General features: G+C 51.2%; 1 pseudogene; it reads left to right on the top strand.

Moving 5' to 3' along the window:
- The first annotated feature begins 15,653 nt into the window (after positions 1-15,653).
- LOC128289017 (uncharacterized) lies at positions 15,654-16,386 on the top strand (annotated as a pseudogene).
- Positions 16,387-19,718: the final 3,332 nt, after the last annotated feature.

Raw genomic sequence — 19,718 nt, 5'->3', positions numbered from 1 at the left:
GATGCCGAGCAAAAAGTTCGAGTAATTCGTGAAAGTTTGAAAGTCGCCGATCGCCAAAAGTCGATGGATTTGAAAAGAAAAGATATTGAATATCGTGTTGAGACAAGGTCTTTCAAAGTTTCACCTGAAGAAGGTGCTTAGATTTGGTCGTAAGGGCAAATTGAGTCCGAGGTTTATCGGGCCATATGAAGTATCCGAACGAGTTGGGCCACGACATCGATTAATTTTGCCCTTGAGTTCGAAGGATCACAACGCTTTTCATGTCTCGGCTCACGATATAGGTCCGATCCATCGCACGAATTGCTCCATCCGAGATTGAGATTCACCAATTTGAGCTATGAAGAGGAACCGCTCGCATTATGAGGCGTGAAGTAAAAGAGTTGCGAATAGGAAAATCCCGCTAGTGGAAGGTGTTGTGATAAACACCTAATGGAAGAAGCCACTTGGGAACTTGAGGACTCTAGAAAGAGCGATACCCGAGCCTATTTATCTGAAGATTTTCGGGACAAAATTTCTAAGGGGGAGAGTTGTGACATCCCCTAAATCAATTCTAGCCGAAAGTGGTTTCTGGACCACCAAACCGAATATAATAATAATTAACCATCATAATTGATGCTCATTATATGTATATATGCATGTGTGAAAATTTCGTGTTTGGATTTTGTTAATAGTAAGTGAATTTTTATCAAATAGGACTTATGGAGAAAATTTAGAAATGTGCTAGGCAATTGTAAGGTGGCCTATTAATACATGTGGAAAATAGTTGTCCTTGCATGTCAAATAACCCACTTCCTAAGGTGAGTGGCTACCATGACAAGAATATATAGGAACATGTTTCAACATGTTTAGTTAGTGGATTATGTAGAAAAAATAAAGAAATGAAAAAAATGAGCATGGATGCCCCCCTTTGTTGCCGTGGAGTAGAGGAAAAGAAAGGAAAAAATTGTTCATCCATTCTCAAAATCTTGGCTGAAAATACTAAGGGAAAAAGGAAGGATTTTTGCTTCATGCTTGGTTTAGAAGAGAACTAGAAGGAGATTTGGTCATACTTGTGTCAAGATTAAGGTATGTTTGAGGTTGTGTCATGAGATTCATGCATGTTTTAGTTGCTAACTTGATGTTCATGTTAGCCCATGGTTCAAATCCTTGTTATGCCATGGAAATGGTATTTGGCCAAGGTTGATATTGTGTTAAAGCCATTGCATGCTAAATGTGAAGCTTGTTGATGATACATGTAATGATGGATTGACTACTCTTGAAATTTCTTTTAGCATTCTTTGAGTAAGACATGGAGTTTCTTTGTTTAACCATGACCAAAAATTGAAAGGGGATGGTGGGATGTATTCGCCATGGCATGCCCATAAGTGCGATTTATGCTTGTTGATTATAGGTAAAAACTTGTGTTTTGATATATGTGTATATGTGTTTGTACATGATGTTACAAATGGATGGAAAATATGCTAGATTGGGAAAATTTGATTAAATGTTCATGAGATGAAATTAGGTGATTAAAAGATGTTAGTTGACATTGTACATATATATATATTTCGCCATTAAAGTGAGTATGTAGGTAATGTTGAATCAAGTTTTTGCATATTCTTAGGTGTATAATCACTCAAATGGACGATTAGTAAGAATGGTTGCTAATATACAAGCATATATATGCATGTGTAGTTGAATTATGAATGTTTAGCAAGATGGTTAAACTAGTGATTTATTGATTAAGCTCAAGGAGTTAAAGAAGGAGAATCAAGCAAGGAAAGACTAAGGTCATCGAGTAGCCGACTTGGAACTATTTTACCCAACACGAGGTAAGTCATTACATGATTTGATATTGCTTAAATGATTGTAAAATTTATGCAATTGTGTTTAATGGGATGATATATATATATAAATGAAAATGTATGTGTATGGAGGATGACAATTGTTGAATGTAAAAGAAATAGTGAAATGTTAGAAAGTTTGCTTTCGCACTAAGTGTGCGGGCAAACGTGTACGGTGATTTAGATTGGACTAAGTGTGGTTGGAAATATATGGCACTAAGTGTCATGTTGGAAATATATGGCACTAATGTGCGAGCTCAAGGGCATGGCAACTAAAAGGGCCTAAATCGCATGGCACTATGTGCGAATCGAGTATTGCAATCGTGTGCGCATTTATATATATATAAATATCTCCAATCAACAATTATATGGAGGGTGTGTCTCCATCGAGTGAGTATGGACATGGATCGGGTAAGTACTTTTGAGCTCATGACTTAATAGGTAATCGCTCATGCTTGGGGTTGAATTTGGTGTTTTAAATCTATGTGATGATTGAAATTGTATGGTTGCTGGAAAATGAGTTAATGTGTAAAAATGCTTCGATTATCTTGTTGTGTAGAATATGAAATGGATGTATGAATTGGTACAGATTGGACCAAAAGGTCCGAGGTATTATGGTATAGATTCGATATGGACGAGTACCTAGCCTCATTTGTTGTACATGTAGTAGTAACTTTATCGCTGGATTGACGAATGCTTATGACTTATCGAGTTGTAAACTCACCTTGTTTTCTTGTCACCCATTTTAGGTCTCTTGACTCAGATTGTTATGTTCGAACCGTTGCTGAAGTCATCACACCGCTGAAATCTTGTGGTATTGTTTTTGTTGTTGAAGAACATTTGGCATGTATAGGCTATTATATTTTGTCAATTGTGGGTTGTAAACTTTAAGCCATGTGAAAATGGCCTATGTGGTCGCGAGTGGGATGCTAGAACCTATAGCCACGAAGTCTTAGAAACTCAAATTTTGTTAAGGTATAATTTGTGTCATGTATGATGGATGATTAAGGCCAAGGAAAAAATTCATGAATTGGCATAGTTCACTGCAGTAACTGTTGTGGACAGCAGCAGTGAGATGAGATTGAAAAATCACTAAAAATAGTATAAGTAGAATTAAATAGTGAGTAAATTATGGAACTGATCCTTGATGAATCTATTTTTATATGGACGAAACGAAACGACCATATGAGCAGTATACTGGGAGATATTAAAGTTTCGAGACAGGGCCAGAACGATTTCTGGGTCCCTGTCGTGACTTTGAAAATTTACCATAAATTATCCAGAAAGAATTAGGAGTCATGCCTTATATGTACAGATTCCATTTTGAGTCTAGTTTCATTAGAAACAAACGGCACCAGTATTAAAGCCCTGTACAGAAAGATATTCAAGTTGTAACGCGCGGAGGTCAGAGCAGTCGATCCCGTAACATGGGTGACTTTAACTAATAAACTGTACCAATTGGCCCAACCAAAATTCTAAAAATAAATCCATGGATGGATATATGAGTCTAAATTCAGGAAAATTTACGAAACCAGTTTCCAGTTTTGGAACCGAGATATGATTTTAAGGCGACGGTGACGCAGTTTTCCAGCCTGTCCGTAAATGCCAAATTTTGGCGACTTTAAGAGGATTTGTCTGTTAACCTCGTGGTCCGGCTAACGCTCGGCACGAAGTTAGTGTTAAGACCCACCACCGCTGTGAGTCATTGGGACTATCCGACTTCGGCTGGGACGACCCCACCTCGGGTTGAGGGGCCACGCGGGGCCGGATCTCTACCCCTTAAAGAGCTAAAAACTTCTTAACGCTACCGCAACATTCAGATGTCCTAAACGGGACACTTTTTTAGCCCGACATCCGAGCCACCAGTGGTGCCCCTCGCTGCCGAGGCACCGCACACCCAACGCCATAGGTTGCCGATGGTGTCCGAGGCTCCTCAGACATCCAAGCACCAAGGTGCCAAGCCGCCGAGGCTCCTCAAGACATCCAAGGCACCAAGGTGCCTGGTGCCCGAGGCCCGCACGCACCAAGGGCCGAGGTTGCCGATGGTGTTCGAGGCCTCAGACATCCAAGCACCAAGGTGCCGATGGTGCCCGAGGTTCCGCAATCAAGGCCTAGGTTGCCATTGCCCGAGGTTCCCACGATCAAGGCCTAGGTTCCCTTGGGTGCCCGGAGGCTCCCCGCACACTTCTTCAAAGTAATAAATACGGAGGAACGACCCGCCAATTAAGGCAGTGATGACGCCGCAAGGGACGAAAGGCATCGGTGCCATACTGAGGCGGACCGCCGACCCACCCCTAAGTCCAACTAATTCTAGCTTTTTAAATCGCAACAACTTAAATATACGCTATTGAGCCGAATTATCAGGCCGCCGGGCAACTGCACTTGCCCTCCAATGGATCCTCGTTAAGGATTTAGATTGTAATTATTCCAATTACTGCACTCATAGAGTCTTGTATTGTTATTTATTGTCACCACCTCCCGTGTCGATTTGGGTAACGGCGCGCCGCCTTGGATGTGGTAGCCGCTTTCGTGCTCCTCCTAATCGAACCCTAATTCTCCGCCACCCGCCACCACCATAGTAGGCCACTATCCTACCATCGAAAGTTGATGTAGTAAATTTGAATGATGCGTCACGCACAAAGGCCGTATGATCCGTCGAGTTATCATGAATCATCGTAGCAACGGAAAAGCCCGCCGACCTTTTATCTAATAAATGCATCCTTCCGTAAGTCGGTTTGTTGCACGATTAGCTCTAGAATTACTACTAAGTATCCGAGTAGCAAATACCATCAAACAAACTATAATCGATTTAATGAGCCATTCGCAGCTTCAAAACCAATTTGTTCATACTACACATGCATGGCTTAATCTTTTGAGACAAGCATATGACTACCGCGGTGATCAACCGTAGCATTCTCCGCGACGTCGACATCGCATGGTCAACATGCCGCGTGAGCAACTAAGAGGCTATAACAGAGCACGAGCATCGTCTGTCAAGAGACAAAATGTATAGGCATATCGAGAGACAAGGGCCTAAACCCTACTCTCAAAAAATATTTTCCCGATCCGAAGCACGAACGAGCACCAGACATCGACGAGGCCACACCGATTTAAGGGGGCACTCGGGAAACAGGCACGACATTGGGGTCCACCACGCACCCCAAAGGGCACGAGATGGAGAAGGACGGCAACACATCAATAATTCCATCCGCTTAGGTACGCAACACAGATCCTCGATCGATCCCCTAGGTTCAATTAGAAGGGGAGCATGAAGAGGAGTGTGGCTCTATATCAAGTGTAGCATGGAGCCCCAATACACACAACCAAAACACCACTCATATGCCCATTATGTGCATTAGTAGCACCCACGCACACCGCCATCAACCCACCCAACCAATGTATTGGTAGGGAGCTGAAGGAACAATGAAACGAGGGCACACCACAAACGCTTGGCACGAACTATAGGGACAAAATCCCATTGGGATTTTGGTCGAGCAAGACCAAGCTCACAACCCAACTTACGCCTCAAAGGAGTCTGTCACAAGGGACTTGCATCAGTCACGGGCAAATTAATGCGTAAGGCTGGTAAGGCTAGGCCCGATGGGTCGCCGATTTGAAGGCACACAAGGTCCTTAACATGACGGGAGAATAAGGTTAAGCTCGAGCCCATAGCAATGCATAAGCCACCCCAAGAGATCGCCCGATATAGGGAACCCGGTCTTGGAGTCAGTATTACATTTCTATGGGCACGGGCTTGACCGCCGGAAATCATCACCCCGCCATTTAGCGCCATGATTGACCCACCACCGCTGGTGAGTCATTGGATTATCCGACTGGTGGGGTCATGGACGCACTCCCACCTCGGGTTCGAGGAGGCTACGCTTGGGCGCTGGATCTCACCCCTTAAAGAGCTAAAAATCATTAATCTACCTGCAACATTCTGATGTCCAAACGGGACACTTTCTTTAGCCCGCACATCCGAGCCACCAGGTGCCCCTCAGCAGCCGAGGCACCCGTGACACCCAACGCCATAGGGTTGCCGATGGTGTCCGAGGCCTCTGACATCCAAGCACCAAGGTGCTAATGTCGCCGAGGCCTCAAGACATCCAAGGCAACCAAGCTGGTGGTGCCCGAGGCTCCCACCACTACAAGGGCCGAGGTTGCCGATGGTGTTCGAGGCTCTCAGACATCCAAGCAATTAAGCTGATGTGCCCGAGGTTCTCGCACGATCAAGGCCTAGGTTGCCGATGGTGCCCGAGGTTCAGACGATCAAGGCCTAGGTTCCCGTGGTGCCCGAGGCCCTGCATCACTGTGGGGCCTAGGCTGCTGGCGCGGTGCCCGAGGCTCCTGCACATCCAAGGGCCTAGGGTGCCATGGTGGCCGAGGCTCCCACGACCAAGGGCCTAGGTGCCATGGTCCCGAGGCTCTCGCACCACCGGGCGGCCTAGGTTGCCGAGTGGTGCCCGAGGCTCCCGCACGCACTCAGGCCTAGGTGCCGGACAGGTGCCGAGGCCTCGCATGACCAGGGGCCCAGGTTGCCGGGTGGCCGAGGCTCCCCATCCACCAAGCGCCTAGGTTGCCGAGTGGTCGAGGCTCCCCACCCACTGGGGGCCTAGGTTCCATGGTGCCCTAGGCTCGCACGCACCAAGGGCCTAGTAAACCCAAATTTCACGCTCCCTATTGGTGGTGAACAATCCAACACTTGGTGAATTTCGCTTCACAATGATAGGAAGAGCCGACATCGGGATCAAAAGCAACGCCGCTATGAACGCTATCGCCACAAGCCGCTTATCCCCGTGGTAACTTTTCCGACACCTCTAGCTTCAAATTCAAGGTCTAAAGGATCGAGTAGGCCACGCTTTCACGGCTCAGATTCAGACCGGAAATCGTAATCAAACGAGCTTTTACCCTTTGTTCCACACGAGATTGCTCGCTTGAGCTCATCTTAGGACACCATATCTTTTTACACAGATGTGCCACCACCAAACTCCCCACCGACAATGTCTTCCGCCTCGGACGGCTTACCGACGCCGACCTTGGGTCCAAAAGAGGGGCAGTGTCCTCATCCGATTCACTAATAAGTAAAATAACGTTAAAAGTAGTGGTATTTCAATTTCTACCGAGAGCTCCCACTTATCCTACACCTCTCAAGTCATTTCACAAAGTCGGACTAGAGTCAAGCTCAACAGGTCTTTTTTCCTCACGATTCTCGCCAAGCCTGCTCCTCATTGGTCCGGGTTTCACCGATAGTAGATGTGACTGGGAATCTCAACATCCATTCATGCGCTACTAATTAGATGACGAGGCATTTGGCTACCTTAAGAGAGTCATAGTTACTCCCGCCGCTTACTCCGCTTTGGTTGAATTTCTTCACTTTGACATTCAGAGCACCGGCGTAAATCACATTGCGTGAGCATCCGCAGGACCATCGCAATGCTTTGTTTTAATTAAACAATGGATTCCCTTGTCCGCATTTCAGCCTCGAAGTCGATCGTTCGTCGCCTCGGAAGGCCTCTCAAGGAGCTGCTCTCATTGTCTCTCGCCAAGATCGCTGGCGACCGCCTCGCCATGGAAGCAAATCGAGCAAAGGCAATCTAAGAATGACGGGTTCGGATCGGGACCCCGTGCTCAAATTTCTCGTGAGCCAATCCTTTTCCCGAGGTTACGGATCCATTTTGCCGATTTCCTTGCCTACATTGTTCCATTGACCGTAGGTCGCTCACCTTGAGACCTGATGTGTTATGAGTACGACCGGGCGCGACGCACTCTGGCCCTCCGGATTATAGGTCACGGGCGCACCGACACCACGCGACGCGCGGTGTTTTTCCGGCCATTGATTCCTACCTCCTACCGAGCTGCTTCTGTGGTGGGCAGTGCCGTTAAATGTAAAAGATAACTCTTCCCGAGGCCCCCGCCGACGCCTCCGGACTTCTAACGCGTTGCCACCACAAGGCCTTGCTCAGAATTTTAACCCGATTCCTCAAGCTCATACTGAACGCTTATCGGACGGCTTCCCCGCCTCTTAGGATCGACTAACCCATGTGCAAGTGCCGCTCACATGGAACCTTTCCTCTTCGCCTTCAAAGTTCTCATTTGAATATTTGCTACTACCACCAAGATCTCAGACCGACGGCCGCTCCCGCCTGCTCACGCCTGTTTTACTTGGCGATCGCCGCGCCTCCTACTCATCTGGGCTCGGCTCTTGCCCCACTACCGGGATAGGTCAAAGGCTTAAGCCCATCCATTTTCGGGCTAGTTGATTCGGCAGTGAGTTGTTACACACTCTTAGCGGATTTCACTTCCATGACCACCGCCCCATTGCCTTAATCGACCAACACCCTTGTGGGTTCTAGGTTAGCCTAGCTGGGCAATCAGAATCTCGCCTCCTGCTCATCCCATCGCCAGCTCGCTACTCAAAAATGGCCCACTTGAGCTCTCGATTCCGTGGCTGCTCAACGGCACCAAGACCGCCCTACCTATTTAAAGTTTGAGAATAGGTCGAGGGCGCTATGCCTCGATGCCTCTAATCATTGGCTTTACCCGAGCAGAACTCGCTAAGGGCTCCACCATCCCGAGGGAAACTTCTGAGGAACCAATTACTAGACGGTTGCTCGATTAGTCTTTCGCCTCTATACCCAAGTCGATTTAACGATTTGCATCGTCAAGATCGCCATGGGCCTCCACCAGAAGTTTCTCCGCTTCGCCCGCCAGCATAGTTCACCATCTTCGTCCCGACAGCATGCTCTCACCAACCCTTCTCAAGATCAAGGTCGGGCGGCGGCACCCGTGAGGGATCCCGCCAATCGCCTTCCTTACGCCACGGGTTTTCCAGCCCGCTGACTCGCACACATGTCGACTTTTGGTCCGTGGTTTCAAGACGGGCCGAATGGGGAGCCCGCAGTCGACGCCCGAGCACGCAGTGTGTCAAGCACGCCGAGACGGCGCGGCCGGATCCCACGATCGAGGCGACGACGCCTCCACAGCGATCAAAGGCCCGGCTTGGGCCGCCACGACCGGCCGGCCCATGCCCCGAAGCCGATCGCATGGACGGCCTCGCTGCCCACATCCGACCGGGCGCATCGCCGCCCCCATCCGCTTCCTCCCGACAATTTCAAGCACTCTTGACTCTCTTTTCAAAGTCCTTTTCATCTTTCCTCATGCAGATTTGTTCGCCATCTGGCCTCTCACCAGATTTAGCCTTTGACGGAATTTACCGCCGATTAGGGTCAGATTCCCAAACAACCCGACTCAGAGACAAGACTCATGGTGCGACAGGTCCGCACGACGGGTTTCACTCTTCCCCGCCTCTTTCCAGGACTTGGGTCCGGTCCGCCGAGGACGCTTCTCCAGATTACAATTCAACACGGTGCGCCTGATTCTCAAGCCGGGCTTTTCCCTGCTCATTGCTACTAGGGGAATCTCGTAAGTTTTTTTTCCTCCGCTTATTGATATGTTTAAACTCACGTAATCCCGCCGACTGGAAACGCGATGCGATGCCAAAGGGTTTATGGTCTCGACGACGAACGCCAAGACGACCAACGAGGTTGCTTGCAAGATTACCACCGATCGTCATGACGATTATGTCGCCGAGGACTCGAATTTAGGCCAACCGTCGGCAGGAGCGCACGGAGGCCAATTTCCGCCATGGTCCAACCGAGTCCCGAGGGATCGGGTTAGATGGGGGCGACGACGCGTGACACCCAGCAGACGTGTCTCGCCTAATGGCTTGGGGCGCAACTTATGCTCAAAGACTCGATGGTTCACGGATTCTCGCAATTCACACCAAGTATCGATTTCGCCACGCTCTTCATCGGCGCGAGAGCCGAGATATCCGCTGTCGAGAGTCGTTCTATATACTTTATGCATAAAAGAACAACATCATCGGTTAATCGACACCGCGAACGGCAAGCGGCGACAAGAGATGTGTCCTTTTTTCATTTCGATTCCTTGGCGCGATTCGCTACGGGGTTTGTTCGCTTTGCATCAAGAAGGTGATCCCGACATCTCACCCCACCCAATGGGCAAAAGGATGACAAGACCAGCCGCCCGACACGCGGGTGGGGACAGCAACGATGCACCCACACCACCTCCGATGTTGTATACAACGCGCTCACGGGTCGCTCGCTAGGCGTGTTTCGACAATGATCCTTCCGCAGTTCACCTACGGAAACCTTGTTACGACTTCTCCTTCCTCTAAATGATAAGGTTCGACTTCGCGACGTCATGGGCAGCGAACCGCCCACGCCGCCGCGATCCCAACACTTCACCGACCATTCAATCGGTAGGAGCGACGCAAGTGTGTACAAAGGGCGTGGATTTAGTCAACGCGAAATGATGACTCGCGCTTACTAGGAATTCCTCGCTGAAGACCAACAATTGCAATGATCTATCCCCATCACGATGAAATTTCAAAGATTACCCGGCCCGCTTGGCCAAGGCTATAGACTCGCTGAATACATCACAGAAGCGCGGCGCCCGTAACATCTAAGGGCATCATGCACTGTTATTGCCTCAAACTTCCGTGGCCTAAAAGGCCATAGTCCTCTAAGAAGCTAGCCACGGCGATCACCTCCGTAGCTAGTTAGCAGTCGAGGTCTCGCTCGCTAACTAATTAACTGCATAAATCGCCCCACCAACTAAGAACGCCATGCACCACCACCCATAGAATCAAGAAAGAGCTCTCACCATTAATCCTTACTATGTCCGACCTCGTAAGTTTCCCGTGTTGAGTCAAATTGCCGCAGTTCCACACCCGGTGGTGCCCTTCCACAATTCCTTTAAGTTTCAAATTTTGCACCATACTCCCCTAACCCAAAGACTTTGATTTCTCATAAGGTGCCCATGAGTCCTAAAAGCAACATCCGCCGATCCTCGGCTCATCGCTTATGGTTGAGACTAGGACGGTATCCGATCGCCTTCGAGCCCCCAACTTTCGTTTCTGATTAATGAAAACATCCTTGGCAAATGCTTTCGCAGCTTGTTCGCCTTCATAAATCCAAGAATTTCACCTCCGACTATGAAATACGAATGCCCCGACCGTCCCTCGTTAATCATTACTCCGATCCCAAGGCCAACACAATAGGATCGAAATCCTATGATGTTATCCCATGCTAATGTATACAAGCGTAGGCCCGCTTGAGCACTCTAATTTCTTCAAAGTAACAAATACGAGGAACGACCCTACCAATTAAGGCCAGAGCGATCGCCGCAAGAGGGACGAGCAGATCGGGTGCTCACCGTGAGGCGGACCGGCCGACCCACCCCTAAGTCCAACTACGAGCTTTTTAACTCGCAACAACTTAAATATACGCTATTGAGCTGGAATTACCGCTGCACCGGGCACCGATTTGCCCTCCAATGGATCCTCGTTAAGGGATTTAGATTGTACTTATTCCAATTACTGCACTATAGAGCCCTAGATTGTTATTTATTGTCACTACCTCCCCGTGTCGATTGGGTAATTTGCGCTACCGCCGCCTTTCCTTGGATGTGGTAGCCGCTTCGTGCTCCCTCTCCTAATCGAACCCTAATTCTCCGTCACCCGTCACCACCATAGTAGGCCACTATCCTACCATCGAAAGTTGATAGGCGTAAATTTGAATGATGCGTCACAAGACAAAGGCCGTATGCGATCCGTCGAGTTATCATGAATCATCGAGCAACGGCAAAGCCCGCTACGACCTTTTATCTAATAAATGCATCCTTCCAGAAGTCGGGTTTGTTGCACGATTAGCTCTAGAATTACTACGTTATCCGAGTAGCAAATACCATCAAACAAACTATAATCGATTTAATGAGCCATTCGCAGCTTCACAAATCAATTTGTTCATACTTACACATGCATGGCTTAATCTTTGAGACAAGCATATGACTACCGGCAGATCAACCAGTAGCATTCTCCGCGACGTCGACATCGCATGGCTCTCAACATGCCGCGTGAGCAACGAAGAGGCTATAACAGAGCACGAGCATCGTCTGTGTCAAGAGACAAATGCATAGGCATCGAGAGACAAGGGCCTAAACCCTACTCTCAAAAATATTTTCCGTGATCCGAAGCACGAACGAGCACCAAGACACCGACGAGGCCACACCGATTTAAGGGGCACACTCGGAAACAGGCACGATTGGGTCCACCACGCACCCCAAAGGGCACGAGATGGAGAAGGGACGGCAACACATCAATAATTCCATCCGCTTAGGTACGCAACACAGATCCCGATCGCATCCCCTAGGTTCAATTAGAACAAGGGAGCAATGAAGAGGAGTGTGGCTCGACAGCCGATGCGGGTAGCATGGAGCCCGCCAATACACACAACCAAAACACCACTCATATGCCCATTATGCATTAGTGGTAGCACCCACGCACACCGGCCAACAACCCACCCAACCAATGTATTGGTAGGGGAGCGAAGGAACAATGAAACGAGGGCACACCACAAACGCTTGGCACGAGAACTACGAGGGACAAAATCCCATTGGGACTTGGTCGAGCCAAGACCAAGCCTACAAACTCAACTTACGCCCCCAAAGGAGCCGCTGCCGCCAAAGGACTTGGTACCGGGTCACGGGCAGCTTCAATGCGTGCAAGGCCTTGGTAAGGCCAAGGCGCCGATGGGTCGCCGACTTGAAGGCACAAGGCGCCCTTAACATGACGGGAGAATGGGCAAGTTAGCTCGAGCCCATAGCAATGCATAAGCCACCCCAAGAGATCTTTGCCCGATATAGGAACCCGGTCTTGGAGTCGCTATTACATTTCTATGGGCACGGGCTTGACCGGCCGGAAATCATCACCCCGCCACTAGCGCCATGATTGACCCACCACCGCTGGTGAGTCATTGCGGACTATCCGACCCTCGTGGGGTCATGGACGCACCCCACCCGGGTTCGAGGGGGGCTACGCCGGGGCGCGCGGATCTCTACCCCTTAAAGAGCTAAAAACTTCGCTAACTGCTACCAGCAACATTCAGATGTCCAAACGGGACACTTTTCTTTAGCTCAAGACATCCGAGCCACTGTGGTGCCCCTCGCTGCCGAGGCACCCGCACACCCAACGCCATAGGTTGCCGATGGTGTCCGAGGCTCCCAGACATCCAAGCACCAAGGTGCCAATGCCGCCGAGGCTCCTCAAGACATCCAAGGCACCAAGGTGCCGGTGGTGCCCGAGGCTCCCGCACGACCAAGGGCCGAGGTTGCCGATGGTGTTCGAGGCTCCCGCACATCCAAGCACCAAGGTGCCGATGGTGCCCGAGGTTCTCGCACGATCAAGGCCTAGGTTGCCGATGGTGCCCGAGGTTCTCGCACGATCAAGGCCTAGGGTTCCCTTGGTGCCCGAGGCTCCCCGATGGTCGCACTGTGGGGCCTAGGGTTGCCGATGGTGCCCGAGGCTCCCGCGCACATCCAAGGGCCTAGGTGCCGATGGTGGCCGAGGCTCCCGCACGACCAAGGGCCTAGGTGCCGATGGTCCCGAGGCTCTCGCACCACCAAGGGCCTAGGGTTGCCGATGGTGCCCGAGGCTCCCCGCACGCACTGTGGGCCTAGGTGCCGATGGTGCCCGAGGCTCTCGCATGACCAGGGGCCTAGGTTGCCGATGGTGGCCGAGGCTCCCGCACGACCAAGCGCCTAGGTTGCCGATGGTGGCCGAGGCTCCCTGCACGCACCAGGGCCTAGGTTCCGATGGTGCCCTAGGCTCGCACGCACCAAGGGCCTAGGTTCCGATGGTGCCCGAGGCTCCCTGCACGACAAACGCCCTAGGTTGCCGATGGCGCCCAAGGCCTCAAAGACGCCCAAGCAAAGAATGTGCCGATGCTCCCACACCATCGACGCCCTAGGTTACTAAGGGTGCCTCGATGTTCCCAAGACGCACCAAGGGCCCAAGGTGCCGGAGGATCTTGTTCCAAAAGGAGGGACCGGATGATTCAAAAGGGAGGGACCTGGGAGGGACCGGACGACTTGTAGCTTGCTGATATTCCGGATGGCTCACGAGCACCGCCGGATGGATCGCCGAGCACCGCCGAACCTAACCGCATGGGGGGCACCGACGTCTGGCATGAAATGGGCGGGCAAGGCTCGACAACCCCTCGCTCGCCTCAATATCACCTCCCCTAAAGAGCTAAAAACTTGGTCAATGTGCTACCAAAGACATTCATGTGTCTCAAACAGGACACTTTATGGTGGTGACGCTTCGCACCAACGGGGCCCAAAATTAGCTTTGGTGCTCGACCTCCCAAGACATCCGATGCACCAAGGTGCCGATGTCGCCTGATGTCTGACACATCAAAGGGGCCGGTGGTTCGGCGGCCTCAAGACCACGGGATGGCACACGCCGACAAGGTACGAGGCTACCATGGGCCAAAGGTGCCGGGGCTCTTGTTGCAAAAGGAGGGACAGGACGATTCATTCATTGTTGGGTACCGACATGCAACGATCCTAATCCTACCTTTGGGACGATTCATTCATTATTGGGTACCAACATGTAACGGTGTCCGAATTCTACCTTTTGGGATTGGGAGGACTCATGCTGCTTGTGTATCCCGGATGGCTCACGGATCATCGCCGGATGGATCGCCTGAGCACCGCCGAACCTAACCGGGTGGGGGGCACCGACGTCCGCATGCGATGGGCATGGGCAAGGCCCTCGATAACCCCCGCCGCCAATATCACCTCCCCTAAAGAGCTAAAAACTTGGTCAATGTGCTACCAATGACATTCATGTGTCCAAACAGGATGTGTTTCAGATGTCCAAACAGGACACTTTTTTCAGCCCAACGCCTCAGAGATCCGAGGCACCAAGGTGCCGATGTTTGTCCGATGACCTCACCACGGATGGCCTACGCTATGGATGTTGCCCGAGGCTCCCGTGACATGCCCGAAATGGGGCAAGTTTTTTTACGCCACTTACACTTAGTATTTTTAATTGAAAATTTTTTCTCATGGCCCAAAATAAATACAAGAAGTTTAATGAAATATGGCATGATGGCACTAGAGATAATTGAACAAGTGCCCGGCCGCCAACAGCTTGGGAGCTCAGACTGCACCACCACTGCCCCACAGCGATGTTTCCCGAGGGGCGGCACGGCCAAGTGTTTAACTTAGAAATTTTTTCTCATGGCCCAAAACAAATACAAGAAGTATGGCATGGCACTAACGGCAGTAAATTGAACAAGTGCCCGGCCGCCAACACTTGGGAGCTCAGACCAAGACCACCACGCCCTCACAGCCATGTTTCCCAAGGCAGCACGGCCAAGTGTTTAACTAACTCCTTACACTAAGTCCCCACTTGGGGACCCTGTGGCCTGGACGCAAAAAGAACAAGGGTGGATCTAAGGAGATGGGGAGGACTTAATCGGCTTTATTAAAGGGTCGAATTCAAGGGATCGTGGCAAGAAGGCCACTCGCCACTTACAATACCCCGTCACAGATTTAAGTCGTCCGCAGAAGGATTCTACCCGCCGCGGTGGGAATTACGCCCAAGGAGGCGCCATGACTTGTCCGCCATGTGGTCGCCGCACTCCACGACACGCGCCCTTGGGGCCAAAGGCCCTCATCATGGGTCGGCATCGGGCGACGGGCGCAAGGTATGTCGCTTCTAGCCCTGGATTCGACTTAGAGGCGCTCACCATAATCCAACAGAAGACGGTAGCTTCACACATCGCTTTTCAACCAAGCGCCGATGACCAATTGTGCGAATCAACGGCCTCTCGATTAGGTTGAATTACTATTGCGACGCTGCCATCAAGAGGGTAAACTAACCTGCCTCACGACGGCCTAAACCCAAACCACGCTCCCTATTGGTGGGTGAACAATCCAACACTTGGTGAATTTCGCTTCACAATGATAGGAAGAGCCGACATCGAAGGATCAAAAGCAACGCCGCTATGAACGCTATCGCCACAAGCCGCTTATCCTCGTGGTAACTTTTCCGACACCTCTAGCTTCAAATTCAAGGTCTAAAGGATCGATAGGCCACGCTTTCACGGTTCAGATTCAGACCGAAATCGTAATCAAACGAAGCTTTTACCCTTTTGTTCCACACGAGATTGCTCGCTGAGCTCATCTTAGGACACCAAGCTATCTTTAACAGATGTGCCGCCTCACCAAACTCCCCACCGACAATGTCTTCCGCTCGGATCGGCTACCAGACGCCGACCTTGGGTCCAAAAGAGGGGCGCGGCTCATCCCGATTCACTAATAAGTAAAATAACGTTAAAAGTAGTGGTATTTCAATTTCACCGAGAGCTCCCACTTATCCTACACCTCTCAAGTCATTTCACAAAGTCGGACTAGAGTCAAGCTCAACAGGTCTTCTTTCCTCACGATTCTCGCCAAGCCCGCTCCCTTGGTCGTGGTTTCACCGGATAGTAGACAGTGACAAGGGGAATCTCGTTAATCCATTCATGCGCCTACTAATTAGATGACGAGGCATTTGGCTACCTTAAGAGAGTCATAGTTACTCCCGCCGCTTACTCCGCCGCTTGGTTGAATTTCTTCACTTTGACATTCGTGAGAGATCGCGTAAATCACATTGCGTGAGCATCCGCAGGACCATCGCAATGCTTTGTTTTAATTAAACAATGGATTCCCTTGTCCGCATTCAGCTCGAAGTCGATCGCTCGTCGCCTCGGAAGGCCCCAAGGAGCTGCTCCTCATTCCGTCTCCTCTCGCCAAGACGCTGGCGACTCGCCTCGCCATGAAGCAGCCGAGCAAAGGCACCTAAGAATGACGGTTCGGATCGGGACCCCGTGCTCAAATCGTGAGCCAATCCTTTTCCCGAGGTTACGGATCCATTTTGCCGACTTCCCTTGCCTACATTGTTCCATTGACCGTAGGTCGCTCACCTTGAGACTGATGCGTTATGAGTACGACCGGCGGACGGCACTCGGTCCTCCGGATTTTCAAGGGTCACGGGCGACCGACACCACGCGACGCGCAGGTGCTCTTCCGGCCATTGATCTCTACCTCCTACCGAGCTGCTTCTGTGGTGGGCGTGCCGTTAAACAAAAGATAACTCTTCCCGAGGCCCCCGCCGACGCCTCCGGACTTCCTAACGCTGTTGCCACCGCCAAGGTCCTGCTCAGAATTTTAACCCGATTCTCGGCTCACATATGAAACGCTTATCGGACGGCTTCCCTGCCTCTTAGGATCGACTAACCCATGTGCAAGTGCCGCTCACATGGAACCTTTCCTCTTCGCCTTCAAAGTTCTCATTTGAATATTTGCTACTACCACCAAGATCTCAGACCGACGGCCGCCCGCCTGCTCACGCCTGGTTTTACTTGCATCGCCGCCTCCTACTCATCTGGCTCGCTCTTGCCCCGACGGCGGGTAGATAGGTCGCGGCTAAGCGCCATCCATTTTCGGCTAGTTGATTCGGCAGTGAGTTGTTACACACCTTAGCGGATTTCACTTCCATGACCACCGCCCCGCTTGCCTTAATCGACCAACACCCTTTGTGGGTTCTAGGTTAGCTGCTAGCTGGGCACCGTGAACCCGGCTTCCTGCTCATCCCAAGACGCCAGCTCGCTACCAAAATGGCCCACTTGAGCTCGATTCTGTGGCGCTGCTCAACGGCAACCAAGACCGTCCCTACCTATTTAAAGTTTGAGAATAGGTCGAGGGCGCTATGCCTCGATGCCTCTAATCATTGGCTTTACCCGACAGAACTCGCTAAGGGCTCCAGCCATCCCGAGGGAAACTTCTGAGGAACCAAATACTAGACGGTTCGATTAGTCTTTCGCCCCTATACCCAAGTCGATTTAACGATTTGCATCGTCAAGATCGCCGCGGCCTCCACCAGAGTTTCTCCGCTTCGCCCCGCCAGCATAGTTCACCATCTTTCGTCCCGACAGCATGCTCTCACCAACCCTTCTCGAAGATCAAGGTCGGTCGGCGGCACCCGTGAGGGATCCCGCCAATCGCCTTCCTTACGCCTTACGGGTTTTCTAGCCCGCTGACTCGCACACATGTCGACTTTGGTCCGTGTTTCAAGACGGGCCGAATGGGAGCCCGCAGTCGACGCCCGAGCACGCAGTGCCGGGCACGCCGAGACGGCGCGGCCGGATCCCACGATCGAGGCGACGACGCCTCCACAGCGATCAAAGGCCCGGCTTGGGCCGCCACGACCAAGGCCGGGTCCATGCCCCGAAGCCGACGGCGATCGGCCTCGCTGCCCACATCCGACCGGGCGCATCGCCGCCCCCATCCGCTTCCTCCCGACAATTTCAAGCACTTTTGACTCTCTTTTCAAAGTCCTTTTCATCTTTCCTCATGCAGATTTGTTCGCCATCGGCCTCTCGCCAGATTTAGCCTTGACGGAATTTACCGCCGATTAGGGCAGATTCCCAAACAACCCGACTCAGAGACAAAGACTCATGGTGCGACAGGTCCGCACGACGGGCTCACCTTCCCCGCCTCTTTCCAGGGACTTGGGCCCGGTCCGCCGAGGACGCTTCTCCAGACTACAATTAACGGCGGTGGCCCGATTCTCAAGCCGGGCTTTTCCCTGCTCGCCATTGCTACTTAGGGGAATCTCGGTAAGTTTTTTTCCTCCGCTTATTGATATGTTTAAACTCACGGTAATCCCGCCGACTGGCACGCGATGCGATGCCAAAGGGTTTAAGGGTCTCGACGACGAACGCGCACGACCAACGAGGTTGCTTGCAAGATTACCACCGATCGTCGCGACGATTATGTCGCCGAGGACTCGAATTTAGGCCAACCGCCGGCCGTGGAGCGCACGGAGGCCAATTTCCGCCATTGCCGTCCAACCGAGTCCCGAGGGATCGGGTTAGATGGGGCGACGACGCGTGACACCCAGCAGACGTGTCTTCGCCTAATGGCTTGGGGCGCAACTTATGCTCAAAGACTCGATGGTTCACGGATTCTCGCATTCACACCAAGTATCGTGATTTCGCCACGCTCTTCATCGGCGCGAGAGCCGAGATATCCGCTGTCGAGAGTCGTTTATATATACTTTGCGAAAAAGAACAACATCATCGGTTAATCGACACCGCGAACGGTGCGGCGACAAGAGATGTGTCCTTTTTTCATTTCGATTCCTTGGCGCGATTCGCCGGGGTTTGTTCGCTTTGCATCAAGAAGGTGATCCCGACATCTCACCCCACCCAATGGGCAAAAGGGATGACAAGACCAGCCGCCCGACACGCGGGTGGGGACAGTAACGATGCACCCACACCACCTCCGATGTTGTATACAACGCGCTCACGGGTCGCTCGCTAGGCGTGTTTCGACAATGATCCTTCCGCAGTTCACCTACGGAAACCTTGTTACGACTTCTCCTTCCTCTAAATGATAAGGTTCGACTTCGCGACGTCATGGGCAAATGAACCGCCCACGCCGCCGCGATCCAACACTTCACCGACCATTCAATCGGTAGGAGCGACGGGCGTGTGTACAAAGGGCGTGGACGTAGTCAACGCGAGCTGATGACTCGCGCTACTAGGAATTCCTCGCTGAAGACCAACAATTGCAATGATCTATCCCCATCACGATGAAATTTCAAAGATTACCCGCCCGCTTACCAAGGCTATAGACTCGCTGAATACATCAGCAGAAGGCGGCCCCGTAACATCTAAGGGCATCACGCACTGTATTGCCTCAAACTTCCGTGGCCTAAAAGGCCATAGTCCTCTAAGAAGCTAGCCACGGCGATCACCTCCGTAGCTAGTTAGCAGTCGAGGTCTCGCTCGCTAACTAATTAACCGCATAAATCGCTTCCACCAACTAAGAACGGCCATGCACCACCACCCATAGAATCAAGAAAGAGCTCTCATCATTAATCCTTACTATGTCCGACTCGTAAGTTTCCGTGTTGAGTCAATTGCCGCAGTGCTCCACTCGTGGTGCCCTTCCACAATTCCTTTAAGTTTCAAATTTGCC

The sequence above is a fragment of the Gossypium arboreum genome, unplaced genomic scaffold, assembly GCF_025698485.1.
Source record: "Gossypium arboreum isolate Shixiya-1 unplaced genomic scaffold, ASM2569848v2 Contig00383, whole genome shotgun sequence".
NCBI classification, from domain to species: domain Eukaryota; kingdom Viridiplantae; phylum Streptophyta; class Magnoliopsida; order Malvales; family Malvaceae; genus Gossypium; species Gossypium arboreum.
The sequence above is the reverse complement of the archived record's forward strand: the minus strand, read 5'-3'. Positions and strand labels throughout refer to the sequence as shown.